The 19,150-nt window shown below is 39.4% G+C and overlaps 1 protein-coding gene across 1 annotated transcript in view; it reads right to left on the bottom strand.

Moving 5' to 3' along the window:
• LOC134345375 (calcium-binding protein 39) overlaps nucleotides 1-15,904 on the bottom strand; it is an 82,092-nt gene extending 66,188 nt beyond the window's left edge. The window contains exon 1 of the mRNA XM_063045928.1: nucleotides 15,729-15,904. The gene's annotated coding sequence lies outside the window, so the exon portion shown is untranslated. The remainder of the gene's footprint in view (nucleotides 1-15,728) is intronic.
• Between the last annotated feature and the right edge of the window lie 3,246 nt (nucleotides 15,905-19,150).

Raw genomic sequence — 19,150 nt, 5'->3', positions numbered from 1 at the left:
ACGTCAAAGAACAAATGTAGTTCTAATTGTTTGCTGGAAGAACAAAGCATCAAAACAAACAATAATTACGATCTCAAAAACTGTTGACAGATCTGTGTCTAGTTATTTCCAAATAATATTCGTGGCCATCAAAAAGTAAGGGCTAAAGACGTCTTCTGAAGATGTAACAATATATTAAAAATGAAATGAATGGCTGCCAAATCAAATACCTTGATTTCCAGATCCCCAATGTAAAACTACAATTTGTACTAAATCACATGCCAACTTGCCACTGTCTGATCTGTGGGAACTATATCACAATCTATGGAAATCTGGTGGGATGGCAACCCATCATCTATCTCCTTCAAATTCCTAAAGTAGAAGTTATCAGATCCTGGAGGTGAATTCAGTTCTATTAGTTCCTTCAAAGCTATTTTTAAATTTTTCAATGCTAATCTTTTTATTAATGATCATTGGAATTCTTTACACACTGTAAAGTTTTCTGTTCATCATTACAACTTCTGCTATTTCAGTCTATTAAAAAAAATCTATGTTTTCCTTTCCTTTCTGTCATCTCTAGAAGGTAATTCAATTCACATTTGCTTCATGTTGGGAGTATCTTGAGTGATCACTTTAACAATGCTTTGACCCTTCTCTGCTGAATTACAAAATCTTAATCCTTAAATTTATCACCTTACTTAGCAGCATTACACTATTCCTTTGATCAATTACTGTCTTCAAAATATTTTGATAGCCATGGCTGGACCACTCTATCTGTTGGACTTGCGTTTAAAATGGATTATTTTGTAAACTGTGTACTATGTTTCAAGTATATGCCAACTTATTTTCTTCCAGTCAAATTTCTAAATACAGAACTCAATTCATGTCTTTTTTTCGGATCTGAGAACTTAGTTCTAGAGCGAGCTACACAACTTTGATTTTTTTTTTAAAGAACTATCAAGATCACTATTCCTTCAAAGGACACTTGCCTATTCAAGTGTAAAATAATCCTCTCATTATGTAATATTACATCTAAATATAGCCTGTTTTCTCATTGTTTTCACAACACACTGATCTGGAAAGCCATCTCTTGTTCACACTAAGATTTCACCCTCTGCACTATTAGTGCTTGATTGGTTTACCCAGTGAAGTATCAGGTCATAGCTTGCAGGAATATTCGATCATAGCCAGCCAACAGGAGAAATGTTTTGGAAACTACTGGAAATATAGTGGATTCTGGTTAATTAGGCCATTGGTTAATCGGGCCAGCCACTTATTTACGACAACTCTTAAAGAACAAAAAACTAATCAAGAAAATAAGTGGAATTCCTTTTATCTTGGGACACTATGCCTCATAATTGGGGCAGGAGACTATTGCCAATTTCTAACTAGTGTCAGTCATGTGCACTTGTGTGGCCATTAGACACTGCACTGTACTTAGGGCGAGCAGTTTTTAAAATAGCAACAGTTGTATGTATTTCTTCAAAAAGCAGAGATTTCTGTCACTGACTGCTGGTGAGAAATAAGCAGGAAGACAATTCAGACCTGTTTTGCTCACTGCGTTTTTAAGCATTCAGGCTTGGGGATGTAAAAAATCGGCTCGGAGTGAAAATGAAATAACTTCACTACTCCAACTCAGGAACTACAAAGGATTTTAAGGTATTGACAATCACATTCAAATGAAGATTAGAAGGCTGCAATCGAAAATTGTATGAGGACCATCCATTATTTACAGTAGATATCTACATTTATGTTGCTCTTTTACAGTCAAAAGAACACATTTGTCTTTTATTTACAACTTTTTAACTATGTTCATGAAACTTCAGCTAATTGGGGCAGCTGCATAATTGGGCCAAAATTTACTGGTCCCAATGTGTCCCAATTAACCAGAACCCACTGTACAAGCCTGACATCTTAGCTTCCTGTAAATAAATCTCAACGAACAGCTAATTCATAAAGCAGCACAAATAAGACAACAGTCAGTGACTCAAACCAGGTATCTGAGGCACAGGAGAAGCACTGCAAAATATTAAAAGTATTGTACAAAGTTACAAATGTTCCAAACACTGTTAAATGGTTTATTTCTATGCTATGTTCATTGAAATTAATAGAAATTAGATTTTAAAATCCCAGATTGGACAGCAAGTAAATTTATAATACAAATTCCACAAATGAAGCAAGTTTCTATAGCCTAAGGAGCCATACATTCCTTGATATGCTGCAAAGACAAGAAAGGTACTGTCCTCCAGGAACACACTAAAGATTCACACAGAATCTGGAAGACAAGGATATACAGCACTGAGCAAAAGTCTTAGGCATCCTAGCTATATGTCCAAAGGTCTTAGGCACATATAGCACATTTGCATACTGTAGTAATTTTATGTTTGCACTGTACTGCTGCTCCCCCAAAAAAACTAATTTCATGACATATGTGAGTAATGATAAAACCTAATCTGAGATGGGTCTCTATTATGGACTGACAGCTGGAAGGGGAGAGGGGAAATCAAGCATTAGAATAAGGGGGAGGGAGCACCAGAGACACATTCTGTATTGATCAAAAAACCAATTGTTTGGAATCAAATAATCCTGCCTGGTGTCTCATGGCTGGGTGTTCCTGCACATATGCCATCCCCCACCCCCTAGCACTTCTCTGTCTGATACCCATCCCATGGCGCTCCACTGTTGCCATTCCCAATATCGTTTGCTCCTACTTGATTTACTTACTCGCTCTCTGCTCCACAGTGGCAAATACAGTACTGTGCAAAAGTTTTAGGCATCCTGTAAGTATAGATATATTCCTTGGAAACTACTTCAATGAGTTGGAAAGACAAGCATATGAATTTTGAGAACTTCAGAATTGAAATTAGGAAACAGTGAAGAAATCATGGTAATGAAAGTTTAGAACTCACACAAACTGGCAAAAGACACCAATTCAATTGGTAAAATTTCGAATACGAGGTTAATTAAATTCAAAATGAATATTAAAAATTAGCCAAATATATATTAAGCAACTGTATAATAAGTAGGAATTAATTGGTCAGGAGCTAAATGAATGGGAAAACACCAGTAACCGGCTAAATGGCCGATTTCTCAAAATATTATTTGAAGATGAAAATTAAGTTAATAAGTAGAAAGTGATTTTTATTGGCTTTTTTCTTAGTTTTTTAATGATGACCAATTCAGAACTAAACAGAAGTGTTCTACTCAAGCTTGAATACATAGTGTAAATAAATATCAAGTTTTGGCTCACAGCCAAACTTCTACATCGCTGCATTTGTAATGAAAATAAGAAATTTCACAACCCAAAGTAGCATTGGTTTATCACAGTTGTGTACTCAGTGTTATATTTTTAGTTCAAATCTAGCCTGAAAGAAATTAAATAACAGAATAAATTTGGATCCTTAATCAGCCTAATTTTAGGTTGCAAATACCAATCAGCACATTCTTGGAACATGGATATATAAACTATAGGATACAATCCACTAACTGCCATGAAGTTTTAATAAAATTTAAAACGTGAATTTGGATCTCTAAACTCCTGTAAATAAACTAGAAAATGAAATGCACTTCAAAATAATGTAAATTGCATAACTTGTGTAAGAAGGTTGACTTTTCTGGCAAAGTAACGAGGAAGTCTTCCAAACATTGAGATATTGAATAGGTTCCTGTTTGTCCCTTTAAACTCTTACAACTCTGTTATTGAGCTTGCATTTAAACAAGGAGTCAATAAACAGTGTAACTATTTTCCCCAAAACACATGGAACTGAACTTTTTGTAGGAAACTTATGACTTCAATGACAACCTTAAAGTCAAATACCCCATTAATGTATTAAAGGCCATCTCATGGAATTCTTTTCCAACCTGTTAATTGGTTTCACCACGTTATGTACAAAATAACCAAGCAGTACATTATCACACCCCAAATGAGCATGAAATTTTCTAATAAAAACATCAAACCTCACTTGCACAGCATGAGGAACCCAAATGAAAATAGCCATTTTAGGATTACAAGGAAAGCAAAATTATGAAGTTTAGCTACTAATAGAACCATTTACTCAGAACAATTCATTGTCTGATGGAGGCAGATTTTAGGTATCACATGCATAGAAACATACGCAACTTCGGTCAAGGATTAATGTAAACAGCTGGCCTAAAATTAGGTGCCCTCTTCCTAGTGATCCTGTACTCAGATGATCACCAAAATATTTTTAAAAACCACTGCTTGTGTGGCAAACATTAGGTACTTAAATAAATTTGCAGGGGTGACAAGGAAATGGGGGCTTTTATGATTTAATACACTAAGCACAACCATTATCAAAAGCAAAAATCACATTGCTTATTTGCTGTCCTGTCCATCCAAAATGGAATGACTTCCAGGTTTCAGTGCCAGAGTCGACTGGATCGATTCTCATTGCTGGCACGCACTATGCTTGACTCAAGGTCACTCTTAAAGACTACTAATAGCACATGACACTCTGATGAAGAGGTTTGATATGTTGGTCATGGAGCATATCAACTCCAGCCTGAAGTGTGACCTGGATCCACTCCAATTTGCCTACCATCAAACAGGTGAACAGCAAGTGCCATTTCATTGGCCCTTTATTCAACTCTACAACACCTGGACAATGGAAATGCATACATCTAGATGCTCTTCACTGACTAGAGCTCAGCATTCAACACTATCATGCACTTGAAACTCGTCAACTAAGCTCTGAGACCTGGGCCTCGATACCTCCCTGTACAACTGGATCTTCACTCTCCCCACATGCAGACCCCAGACAGCATGGATTAGCTACATCTCCACAATCACCATCGACACAGGTGTACCACAAGGCTGTGTGCTTAGCCACCTGCTCTACTCGCTTTATACCCATGATTCTGTAGCTAAGGACAGTTCCAGTCTTACTTAAGTTTGCTAATGACACTACCATTGTGGTGACAAATCAGCATCTAGGAGGGAGATTGAAAATCTGGCTGAATGGTGCCACAACAACCCCTCACTCAACATCAGCACAGCAAACCCAAGAGGCTGATTATAGTCTATAGGAGAAAAAAGCTGAAAGTTCATGAGCTAGTCTTTACTACAGAACTGGAGGCAGAAAGGGTCAGTAGCTTTAAATAGCTTGGTATTATATCAGAGGATCTGTCCTGGGACCAACTGGCAAGTTCTATCACAAAGAATGCACAATCACACATTAACTTTCTTAGATGTTTGCCTACATTCAGTATGTCACCTAGCACAATGGGCAGCATCTTAACTGGTTGCATCATGGCCTGGTACAGAAACACCAATGCTCAGGAATGAACTCTACAGAAAACAGTGGGCATCAGTCCATTGCAGGTAAACACCCCCACCACTGAGTGCATTCAAGATGTACACAGCCACAAGATAAACAACATCCAAAGGACCCCCCATCATCCAGGCCATTCTCTCTTACTACTACTATTGGGTAGCAGGTGCATGAGCCTTAGGTCCAACACCACCAGGTTGAGGAACAGTTAGCACCCTATAACCATTCTGAAACAGTGTGGATAATTTCACTCACTTCAGAACTAATTCCACAACCTGCAGACTTATTTTCAAGGGATCTAGAACTCATTTCCTCAGTATTATCTATATATATTACTCAATATGCCTTGTTTTGCACATTGATTATCTGTCAGTATTATAGTTTATCATAAATTCTATTTTTTTTTTGTTAATGTCTGCAAGAAAATGAATCTCAAGGTACTATATGTTGACATATTTGTACTTTGACGACAAGTTGACTTTGCAAAAAAGGAACTGCTTTTGAGAGAAGTTCCTTCAAATACTTCCCCTTTTGGGTTCTCTGAAAGAAAACTGTAATCCATAGTACTTCAAAAATTAATCCAAGAAAAAATGTTTTAAGATCTCCAAAGTTTAAAATTTAACCAAAGCTATTTTTCTCTGGTCACTATAACTGTATCTGAGTCTGTATTCAAAAAAATCTTTCCTCTGCCTATAAGCCACTAATACAAGTATTATTCAGTTGACAGCTTTAAGAGGTTATTAACAGTGAATAAAAATATGAAAAAACTAGGAAGTACCTATCACAGCTACATGGCTTCTTGCATCTATCAGTGTGACTTGAACAAACCATTTTAACCTTTAGTCCCCCAACATCACATGGCAGTCCTCTACCTCAGTACACAGCTGCACAAACTGCAAAGACCATGAACACGCAGCCAAACTGCTCCAGTGCAGCTACAACATTGTCACCCTGTGGACAAAGTGGGAGATCTCCCAGGTATAATAGATGCATGCAAAGCAGTAATCTTATCCATCTTATGCCATCAGTCTATTCTCAATTAATACTAGCCCACAGTGCTATCAAGTGACATGGACAAATCAAAAGCCTGCATGTGATGACGACAAATTTTGCCTGTCCCCACTCCAACTCCAGTTCAAAAGAAAACAGAAGAGCAGAATTTCGGAAGTTGAGTGTGACTATTCAACTTTAGGTCAGTATTTAACTGATAGCAGCACTAAGGAGTCTCAAGAAAACTAATGTCAATAGGATTTGGGGAAGGCTCTCTTCTGAATATAATATAGCAAACATAAATGGCTGACGCACGCAAGTTATCATAACTCCAAAAATAAAACACACACTCTTCAGGTTTATTCATAGGTTAATTAGTTCATAGATTACCTTTCTCCACTATCAGAAGTGGGGATTTTTATTAATAATTTCAGCATTCACTTCCAATTGTAATTTGACAGAAAGTAAATCACTATCAGCACCATTAAGACACAGAAAAATCCCAAACTCAAACAATGGGAAATATTCATACTATTCATCATCTTCAAAAGAAGTCAAACTATCCCCACTGTCATTTAATAAAATTCCTGGGTGTTGAAATTTTAAACAACCTATCCTGGACCCAGCATGTAAATGCAATTGTAAAAGTGGTGTAACGGCACCTCTTCTTCTTTGGGAGTCTGCAGAAATTCAGCTTGACGCTGAAAACTTTGACAAGCTTCAATGGATGCGTGGTGGAGAGTGTAGTGACTGGCAGCATTGGGACCTGGTAGGGAAACACCAATGCCTTTGAATAGAAAATCCTACAAAAGTGAGTGAATTTGGCCCACTACATCGTGGGTAAAGCCCTCTCAACCATTGAGCACATCAACATGTAACTCGGTTGTAGGAAAGCAGTATCCATCATCTGAGACCCTCACCTCCCAAGTCTGTGCTTTTTTCCCCCCCTCGCTACTGCCATCAGGTAAAAGCTGCAGAAGCCTCAGAACTCACTACCAGGTTCAACAACAGTTGCTACCCCTCAACCATCAGGCTCTTGAACAAAAGGGGACAATTACACTCACTTGCCTATCGATTGAGATGTTTCCACAACCACTGTTCTCTCTTTAAGGACTATCTTGCTGTTTATTGCTATTTATATATTTTCATTTGCACAGTTTGATGGTTGATATTTCATTGATCCTGTTATAGTTACTATTCTATAGATTTGTTAAGTAAGCCCACAGGAAATGAATCTCAGGGTTGTAGGTGGTGACACATGTACTCTGATACTAAAATTTACTTTGAACTTTCTATCATTGTAGAATCCTCTGGCAGTAACACAGTAAGGCATCACAAATATTACTGTTATATGGAGCTCAGAGACTGGAATATTTCAGTTTCCAAACTTAATACAGTTTCCCATTGCCTGTCAGGCACCACTCTTCACTCACCTGCCCAAAGAAGCTGCAAAACACTCATTAAGCAAAGAACAATATAGTACAACATTCAATCCACAGTCTTAAATATTCATTGCCTTCACTCTAAAAAGCTGGACAGTAGTATATTTATTCAAGAAAACTCCATCTGCACAAATTGGCTGCTTTTTGTGTGCTGGAATTTTAGATGCAATTCCAGCTTGCTTTCATCCATTGGTGTAACATGGCTGCATTGCTTAGCATCTTCGAGATGAAGTCCAACTCAGTCAAGCTTTGACATTTCTCAGATATGCAACATTCTCCACCTACAAGGGCAAGGGCTGCAGGCAGATAAAACAACACTGTTTTCAAACTCTGCAAATCACTAAGGACTCCTTTTCTACTGTATTATTCAAATATCATCACAAGTTCAAAAAAAAGTCTATCAACTTTTCGAAGTCACTAGGAATACAAAACCATGATTCACTTGCTACTGACACCAGATTATGTGAAAATTAATCAAGCAGGATGCTATGAAAATTCACTGATTCCCACTGACCCCTATTGCAAACACATAAATTTAGCATGTTTCAAACTATACTTTAATTGTTTTGGCTCATTTCTTTGCCATCTGTAACTATACTGAAGTTATTTTGAAACGTGCTCTTACTTTCTAGAATATTGACTGAAGTGCTTTGCTAATCTTTGCACAGTTGCTTCTTCAATGTCACCTCCAAACCCAGAACTCCAAGTCCTTTAAGGAGTAGGGTAGCAGCAATAAAAGAATATAATACCTGCCAATTCTCCAAGTTATAGCCAATTCTAAGTAGTAATTACATTAATGCTTCAAGTGTTTACATCTGAAGTCCTGCAATTCATAGCATGAAAGATCTGAAGTAGTGTTACCCCAAGACTGCAGTAATTCACCATCACTTTCAGAAAGCCAGTTTGAGAAGAGTATTTATAATACTAGTTTAGGCAGGAATCATTTTATTTATGAGTACTCATATTTATGACACAAAGTGATAAAGTAATTTACAGTTCTAATACCTTGGCAAATTAAATTTTGCAGCACTGACAATTTCAGAAGTCAAAACAGTAATGAGGTGCAGATGTTAATTTGTAGCACATCGAAGAATGTATTCTCTTACCCAAGTTAAAGACTTTTTTCTTATACCTATAAGGAGTACTGTAGCCCCAAAGGTAATGACTTGGTTATGGATTGTTGTGTTGAAAAACATTGTAAACAATGAATTCAATCTTGAAGTTCAAAGTAAATGATCAAGTGCATATATGGTACTATATACAACGCTAAGATTCTTTTTCTTGTGGACATTCACAGTAAATAAAGAAATCCAATAGAATCAATAAAAGACTACCCAACAGGATGGACAAACAACCAATGTGAAAAAGATAAAACTGTGCAATAACAAAAACAAATAAATAAGCAATAAATATCAAGAACATGAAAAGAACAGTTCTGGAAAGCAAGTCCATAGGTTGTAGGAACAGCTTAGTGATGGAGTGTGTGAAGTTATCACCTCTGTTTCAACAGCCTGATGGTTGAGGAGTAGTAAGTGTTTCTGAACCTGGTGGTGTGCATCCTGAGGCTCCTGTATCTCTTCTTGATGGCAATGCTCCATGTAGGTACATTCAATGCTGGTGAGGGCTTTACTTATGATGGACTGGGTCATATCCACTACTTTTTGTTTACTTTTCTGTTCATAGGCATTGGTGTTTCCATACCAGGCAATGATGCAACCACTCAATATACTCTCCAAAATATTAGATAAAATGCCAAATCTAGGCAAACTTCTAAGAAAGTAAGGCAATGCCGTGCTTTCTTGATAATGGCAATTACATGCTGGACACAGGACAGATCCTCTGAAATGATAACACCAAGGATGAAATGCCACTTCAGGAAAGGAAATCACCTCTACTAAACCAATGATTCCAGTCACCTTCTGTATGGTTGGTTACAAATTCACTAACTACTACAGAGCAACTAACAAGATCAATACTGAATGGGCAACCATGTTAATAAACTCAAGCACATCAAAACAAACTTGATTCTATGACATTCATCCTTGAACATTCATTTTCACTTGTGGTTAAAATCTCCCATTTCCAAATTTCAAAAAGAAATCTCCATAGCTGTCAGAAAAGATCAAGAAGTCACAGCAATGTAGCTATTCTGCTGAAAATGCATAACACGGGTGGATTCACATAGCAAAGATTGCATGCCCTGACAACATCTGCCAATAAGATGCTAAAACCTGAACTAGACACTCCCAACTTAGTTATTCCAATATATGAAACTGGTCTAAAGATAATCAAACATAATTCTCCCATAATGAGACAAGCTATTGGCTATGCTATTAAGCAATAAATAGTCAATGTCAACTTGCTTAATGACCTTCAGTTTCTATTCTATCTATTGAACTCCAAACTTCAAATCCTTGATATGGGTATGAACTCAAATCTATATTCTAAAGAAGCACAACTAGATTCAAATCCTAACAAGCTAAGCATCAGAGATCTTTGGCAAAATAAACTTCAATTGGAATATTTCCTAAGTATCTGACACACAAGATACTGCTTTCCAAATCAAAAAAACCATTATTTCGAGATCACCTTCAGCCTCATCACTTCCAGTTGCTTTTCAATGATTTCCACCCACAAAGGGCAAGGAAATGCATGACTTATATTTTTATGTTGTTCAGATACATTCAGAAACTCTAATGGAGCTACACACACTGCGTCACTGCATGAACAGAAAATAAAAGTGATCCAAAACAAACACCACTTGATTCAGATCACCAAGAATGACAAACTTCATGGAGCACCCTAAGCTTCCATGCTCCAAGATCTACAGTTAACTTGAATATTTGTGAAATTCCTTTCATGGCCATCTTGTCAAAATTCTGAACTACAAAAACCAGTCCCCAGCCATTGATCTATTCCATATGATATCAAGAATATGTGAAGCAGCCAAGTCTTGAAACCCAGATAACATCAAGCTGAAGCACTTAAGACCTGTGCTCAAGAATCAACTGTCAAGCCTGGCATCTGATAACATGAAAAATTGGACTAGGTAGATCTTGCTCAGCATGAAGAGAATTCCACTTCAATTAATTACCACCCAGTATACTCTCAATTGTCAGGTGATGAAACATGAAGTCAATACTTACTCACCAATGCCCATCCTCGTTATAACCAGAACAATACAATTCCTGCCTTCATTGTAGCCTTGGCCCAACCAGCTGAATTTCAGCATGGCTACCCTTGACATTAAGGTATCATGAAGTCAAAAGGTATCAAAAGAAAAAGGATGATGTCATACATTACACAAAGATAGCTGAAGTTGTTAAAAGTTAACTGTCCCAACTCAGTGGAGACAGTGAAGGTGCTTCTAAGGACAGCATCCCACCTACAAGTGCTAGGTCATCAAGACTTTCCTTCCATCAGGCATTCAGAGATGGGGGTGTTGGATGATGACTGCACAACGTTCAATTCCATTCACAACTTCTTCAGCACATGAACAGTATTTACCATTGCTGAGTCAGCACCATCAACACTGACAGTCACCACTGACCAGAAAGTCAACTTAACCTACCGATACAAATACCATGACAACGTGAGCACTTGAGGCTAGAGTCTATGAAAAAATATCTTCCAAATACTCAAAGGCCAGCCCATTACCTCAAAAGCACAATTCAGGTGCATGATGGAACATCAAATGAGTGCAGCATCAAGTCTTAAGAAGCCCAATTCCATTTCATAAAAAATAACCTGCATCAATGGCACTGAAACATTCATTCATCCCAGCTCCAAAAAACAGTGGATAAAGCACATAGTGTGCAAAAAAAAAATGCAGCGCAATTACATACCCTGACTTCTATCACCAAGCGCAAAGACTACAGGTACATGAGAACACCATGACCTGCAGATTTCCTCTCTGGTCATATATCATTCTGATGTGGAAATATACAAGTCATTCATAATTGTGGATCGAAATCCTAGAACTCTCTCAACTGTAGAGTGAGAGGGAGTTCCACAAGGGCTGCAACAATTCAAGATGGCAACACTTGTAATTGCTCAAGAAAATGGTGATATACAATAAACACTAGTTTTGTTCATAACCATCAAAAAATATAAGAAATTGTCATTGAAATTGCAAGTAAATTAAAATATATGTGCCAAACTGGTTATTCAGCAAGATATGAAATTGAGATTCAGCATAATAGTGAAGATAAAAACAAGCAGCTAAACTTTGACGAAACATTTCCTCAAATAATTTCTGTATTTTAGTATTTAAAAAGTTCTAATTTTCTATAAGCAACTCAAAGTGCATAAGCTGCCTTCCAAACTGGGACATTATGTTATGTATTCATTAAAGGCATTAAGCTGTTAGAGAAAATAAATGCTATATCTTCACTTGGTGCAACAGAAAGCTTAATTTTAAGTTATCTTAATGTTTCTTAAGTTTTACCTTGATTTCACTTGTAATTAAACCATATTGAGGAAAGAAAATCACATCACATTGAATAACAAGAATCAGAGACCAGAAACAGGCCCTACTGGCTCTATTTGTCCATATTGACCAACATGTCCTGTTCTGAAGTCAGTTAAACCGTAGTAGGAATGTTTCATTAATTACATAGCTTTTAGAAACTTCTAAAAATTGGAAAGTTACATTCAACCATTGTCATTTAATAGCTTTCAGAACTGAGAACCAACTTGTACCAATTACCTTTTTCTTTGATTTACATCCTGCAGCTTCATGCAGAAAAATAAAAATAAAAACTCAAGAAATGACTCAGTATATACACAGTTCTGATAATATCACTGCTGCACTCCACACTGTTTAGCCAAGAGGCATCAATAATATACTTCACTTTTCACAAAAGTTTTTAAAAATTCCACTACAGCAAAAAAAAACCCAAAGTCACAAATACTCAGAATATGCCCAAAATACAGATTACAATGTTTTCTTTGAGGAAAGCAAACTTCAAACTGATGGGTCTGTTAAAATGTAATAGCCTTTTTCTCCTCAGATGATCTTATTCCCATCTACAATACCACAAAACAGAAGGTTGGCATCTTCAGTTATATTTTGGCCGGGTTCAGAACACAGGAGTGCACCACAACTTCTCTTCTGCCCGCAACAAATGAAATTTCCAGGAGGTGCAACATCATCAATGCCAAATTCTACAAGCCACACTATCCCATCCCTCAACTTCAGAATAATGGATAAAGCACTGAAAAATGAAAAATATATTAGAAAAATAAATTAACAAAGTAAACTGCAGTCAGGAAGCTCACTAAAGAATTATTAAAGCATAAGATTTTAAGTGCAAAGTTTTCCAATTTGCAACTATGCAGTAAAATTGATGATGTGATAGTTGAAACTTTAGTGCCAGGCAAGCAGATTTTTCAGACTGACGAACATTACTCCTCTAAATACCGCAGCATACTTTTGTTTTTTTCTTTTAAAAATGTTACAATGGTAACACAGCTTTACCAGTGAGTTTAAAGGGAGCAAGAAACTGAACCTCAATGAGTTTAAAAGTAGAAGGAAATAGAACTCAATAGGTTTCAGCTTGTAAGTTTCAGCAGTTATTCAAACTTGTCAAAACAAATGTTCCCTGGCCAGGGCCCACGCTACAGACTAATGAGTGTGCTAGATGCCAAACCATCTAGATTTCTGAACAATTTATCAGAATTGCACTAAAATAATGCACAAACGGAGTACAAAATTGTATATCAGCTTTACTTTCTGTTGAGGGAACAAGATCAAAAACATTTTTGAAATCACACAAGTACAAAATAAAAATCTAACTTTAAACTATAAATTAGCCTTCAATTGCATTAACACCACCTAAAAGGCTATGTGAAAATCAAAAGCTTGACATTAAAGTGTCAGACTAATAAGCTGTTTCTAGTTAGTGAGTATAACTTGATACATTTTCACTAGAATCATTAACTGACAGGAGATCTAGATTGGGTTCAAGAACAAAGCTTTGCTGAAAAACTAGGAGATGGGTCACCTTCAAGAATCTCAATACACCAACAAGCAGGGTCCTGAAATAGGTTGCCTTTACTCTTTTTCCAAAACAACACGATATCATGTTATGTACTATTGAAAACAGCTACATGTTTTTTTATGGGCCACAGGTCAATTCAAGGCCTTGCACTCACACAGAAATTATAAAGTTAGACAATGTTTCTGCATTTGACTATTTTTGTGCCAATCACTTGTCAACACTATAAAGCACTAATCAACTGCATGGCAGTCTGGCAAATATTAAATATGTGATTCAAACATCTTGAATGAAAAACTACACCCACGATCAGCATGTTAACAGAATTAGTGACTTGTTATTAGTAGACCATACAATTCAGATTAAAGATTAGCTTTATTTGTCACAAGTACTTTGAAACACAGTGAAATGTGTTGTTTGTGTCAAAGCCCAACACCAAAGGATGTGCTGGGGCAGCCTGCAAGAGTTACCATGCTTCCATGCACAATCTTAGCAGGCCCATAACTTACTGACCCTAATCTGTACACCTCTGGAATGTGGGTGGAAACCGATGCACCCACTGGAAACCCACATGGTCGTGGGAAGAACATACAACCTCCTGACAGACAGCAGAGGGACTTCAACTCCAATCTCACAGCTGGCACTGTAAAGCATTATACTGACTGCTTATAGCATTGACTTCAGATGACAACTTGAAATGACAAAGTCATAAGCATCATTAAGCAGATGGAAATATGAGACAGATCGGGGATATAGTGACACTACTAAGACATCGTATAGAAGCAGGTGGGAAAAAAAGCACATAGAATAGGATCTACTGACATTTGGAGAGGCAAGAATTGATTACCAACAGTCAGTATGGCTTTGTGTGTGGGAAATCACATTGCACAAATTTGATTGTTGTATTCTGTGACCAAAAGGATTGACATATGCAAGGCGACAGATGTGTCTATATGGATCTTAACAAGACTTGTGACAAGGTTCGGCATGGCACTACAGGCCAGAAGGGGGAGAGCACATGGGATTTGGGCTGAGGTAGCCAACTAGAAACAAAGTGAGCTTGGTGGAAGGAGTAGAGTGTGGTAGATTTTCAGAATGGAGACCAATTCATAGGTGGCTTCCGCCTTTGTTTGTCATCAATATTAACAAATTGCATGGAACTGGAGATGGCATGGTTAGCAATTTTACAGGCGACACCAAAATTGGTGGTGTGGTGGACAGTGAAGGATACAGGTCAATTGAAAAAGTGGCCCAAGGAACAGTGGACGTGTGAAGCAATGCATTTTACTTGGGTACATGGGTAGAACTTAAAACAGTAAACGTAGGACTGCTAAGTATCTTTGAATAGAGGGGCAGGGCAAGGGAAGCGGGGGGGGGGAGCATAGAAAGGTAATAGGAGGGAAGGGAAGGCCCGAAGGGAAGATGGGGGTGGAGGGGGAGGGAAGGCAAGACCCTGGGGGGTTGGGGGTGGCGGGAAGGGAAAGGAATGCCCGAGGGGAGGATGTGTGGGGGGGTGAAGGAAGGCCCGAGGGGAGGACGGGGAAGTGAAGACGGGGGGGGGGGAGGAGTGAAGACGGGGGGGGGGGAAGAGAGAGAAGAAAGATGGGGAAGGAATGGCCGTGGGGAATATGAGGAGGGAGGGAAAGGAAGGCCCGGGGGTCGTTCGTGTGGAAAGTCAAGGCCGGGGGGTAGGGGTAAAGGAAGGGCAGAACTGGACGTAAGTGTGGGGGGTATGAGAAAAGGAAGCCTCCAGTGTCAAGGGATTGGGTAGGCGGCGGCCTGTGGAATCGGGCAAAGCTTCACATCCTGCAGGCTGGGCCCAAGATGCTAGATGCCCTCAGCTGGCGGGAGCTGGCTCGCTGCGAGCTAGAGGCTGGGCAGTGGGGAACAGGGCGGTGCGTTCGGTGGTGGAATAGAGGGCGGGGTTGCGAAATGGCCCATGGCCGGAACGTTGTACGGGCAACAATTGGAGGAAGGAGTGCGAGTGGAGCCGGGGTTATGGCCTTCCCCCTCAGCTGGCATCTCACCGTTTTTGGATAGGCTCCCTAGGCCTCGCTGCCGACTCCGGCCTCCCTGTTACGTACGGCCTATGAGTGCGCTAGTGCGGCGCTGCCTCTCCTGCCTGCGCTCTCCGCCCTCACTCACTCTCCCCACCCCGGCTCGGCTCGCCGCAGCTTCCTTCTCCACACGCACGGGGCGGTGCACGACGTACTGCGTCTGCCTCCCTCGCGCTGCGTAATTGCATCATCCGGCCGCCACTTCCGCAGAGCGAATAGGAGGCGGAGCCTCGGGTCCGGACTTAGTGGGTGGAGAGCGGCAATAATAACCTACACATTCACCTAATTTTACGACTGCACTTTGTAGAGGTGGGGGTAATGTAGGTTTATGTAGCCTTTCTGCCCCCATGGTTTAAAACTCATCATGTGCCCTTCCTCTGGAGACTGGGGTGGACCTAGGTCGTTCCCAGCACAATGACCGACCTCAACTTCAATGGGACATTAGAATATGGAGAATAGAAGAGAGAGTGTTCTTCTAAACTGTTCACCCTAGTTGTGGTGATTTTCTACCTCTTACTGCATCATCAAATCATCAACTGGCTAAACCAATGACTGAGACAGCACAGTCCTCAGGGATGGTGAATTCCAAAGGCTCAACAACTTCTGTGTGAAACAATTTCTCTTTCTTTCAGTCCTAATTGGCCGACACCTGATTTTGAGATTCCAGAATCGTTAGTCTGGGGTAATATCCTTCATTTACACTGTTGGACCCTTTGCAGTTACCTCTTATCTGTACAAAATCCCGTGAATAGAGACCCAGTCTCCGCAATCTCTCCTCATGTGACAGATCTGCCACCCCAGAAAACCACTGCAGTAAATCTTTGCTGCACTTTCACCATGGCAAATAGCTCCCTTTGCTTCAGGTAAAAAGACAAAAATTGTACACGCTACTCTGATGTGGTTTTACTGAGGCCTGCTATAATTGTAGTAAGGCGTCTTAATCCTTGTACTGTACTCAAATCCCTAGCAATGAAAATCATTATAGCATTTTCCTTCCCAATTGCCTGTTGCACCTACCAACAGCTTTTGCATATAAGGACAGAAAAGGTCCCTTACTACAAAAGAACATTTCCCAATCGCTCACAATTTTTTAAAAAAAACTCCACATTTCTGTTGTTCTCTTCCAAAGTGGATGACCTCACATTTTCCTACATTGAACTCCACTAGTCATGTTGTTGTTCACTCAGTTTATTCATAACCCCATGAAGCCTCATTGTATCCACATCACTATTCTCATTCAAGGTTCAAAGTACATTTATTATCAAAGTATGCATACTTGATACAGCTTGAGATTCGTCTCCTCAGAGGCTGCCACAAGACAAAGAAACCCAATAGAACCTATTAATAAAACAAATGAGCACCGTCAAACAGCCAATATGCAGAGAAAATAAATAAATCGTGCAAATAATAAAAATAAGCAAATAGCATCCAGAACCAAAGTTCACAAAAGTGAGTCCACACTGTGATAGTTGCAGGCCACAACCGCAGATCTGAGTAAACCTCACGGAGCAGCGACCCTCACCTCCGGCCCTGACACCTTGACCTTCACAAATTGGCCCAGCACTTAAATCATCCAAAACCCAGGTGGTTCCTTGCTCTCGGACCCGGGCGCTGCCTCTTCAATACGCTCTTGCAGTATTGCCCCACTGCCTCAGTTCGGCCCATACCCGACTTTTCCAATTTGGCTCGGTGTTTAAAATCGATCAAACCTTGGGTCCTTCCGCACTCTCAGGCCCGGAACCAGGCCCCGCCACCTTATCTCTGCAATGTCTCCACTCACCTAACCTTAGTTCCATCACATTGAATTGCCTCCAAGTTCAAAGTACATTTATTATCAACGTACTGTGTGTATGCATTATACAGCATTGAGATTTGTTTCCTTACAGGCAGCCACAAAACAAAGAAACTCGAAAGAACCAATAAAAAAAAGACCGTCATACACCCAAAGTGCGCACAGAAAAAAAAAAGCAAATTGTGCAAACAGTAAAGTAAGCAAATAGTATTCAGAATGAAAGTGAATCTCAGTCACGAAACTACGTATTACTGCAGCCAACAACAGGAATTCTGCAGATGCTGGAAATTCAAGCAACACACATCAAAGTTGCCGGTGAACGCAGCAGGCCAGGCAGCATCTCTAGGAAGAAGTACTGTCGACATTTCAGGCCGAGACCCTTCGTCAGGACTAGAGAAAGGACTTCTAGTCCTGACGAAGGGTCTCGGCCTGAAACGTCGACTGTACCTCTTCCTAGAGATGCTGCCTGGCCTGCTGCACTCACCAGCAACTTTGATGTGTATTACTGCAGTCGGTGCAGGCCACAGCCTTAGTCCAGTGCAGAGCCGAATAAACGCCAAGGAGCAGATAGCAGAACCAGCCCAACACTTGCCTCTGGTCCCAACACCCTGCTTTTTCAATCTGGACTGGCGTATAAATCATCCAAACATCGGGTCATTTCTCGTTCTAGGACCCAGGCCCTGTCACTTTGATACACTCTAGGCTTGGATCTCGCCACCACATTTCAGCCTTACCCAATCTTTCCAAATCAATCTGGTGTTTAGATCGATCAAACCTTGGGTCTTTCCTTGCTCTTGGTTTGGTGGACAGGCCTTGCTTTCCCTCGTCTCGATTCAGCTACACACTCACTCGCCACACCTCTTCCTCGATTCTGCTTGCCACTCCATTATTAGCAGTGATCATTTCCCACTTAGTTTTATGTTACTTAGTTATACATTCATGCACTCTCCTCAGAGAAATTGCTGAAGCAGATTGTGAGTAGCAATGCATTACTCCTTGCAGTAACCTATTCAATACATTCAGCAAAATTAAGAAGAGTGAGATTTTCTTAACTTTGTTTTTTAATTAATTCAGAATCCATGCTAATATATTGCCCCTAATTCCTCATGCTTTAATCATGTTTACCAATCTTCTGTGAAGGATCTTTTCAAGACTCTTGACCAGTCAATTAATCAAACATAATTCCTCTTTTATAAATCAATATTCAGTCCATTTTGTTATACAATTATTTTTCTAAGTGTCTTTTTGCTTTATTGTAGAGCTTTCCCTCACCTCGATGCTTATAATGTCAGGCAAGCAGGTCACTAGTTCCCATATTCTTTCTCCTTTCTTTCTAAAATAATGAATCATATTTTCTACCTTCCCAACCCTTGGAACTGTTCCGGAATCTAGACTTTAGGAATGTGGTTGTCAGATCACCACAATCTCTTTCAAAGCTCTGGGCTGTAAACCATCAGGTCCTTGGGTTTTTAAAAATCAGTTTTCACACTCACCAAATTCTGTAGTATTATTGCTTCACTAATAGTTATTTCTTTAATTTCCTCATTTGCATTGGACTTTTCTCCAATATCGCTGGGAGTCTTCTAGTGCCTCTTCGGTG

The sequence above is a fragment of the Mobula hypostoma genome, chromosome 4, assembly GCF_963921235.1.
Source record: "Mobula hypostoma chromosome 4, sMobHyp1.1, whole genome shotgun sequence".
Lineage (NCBI taxonomy): Eukaryota > Metazoa > Chordata > Chondrichthyes > Myliobatiformes > Myliobatidae > Mobula > Mobula hypostoma.
Note: the sequence above shows the minus strand (reverse complement) of the source record. Positions and strands in the feature narration are given on the sequence as shown.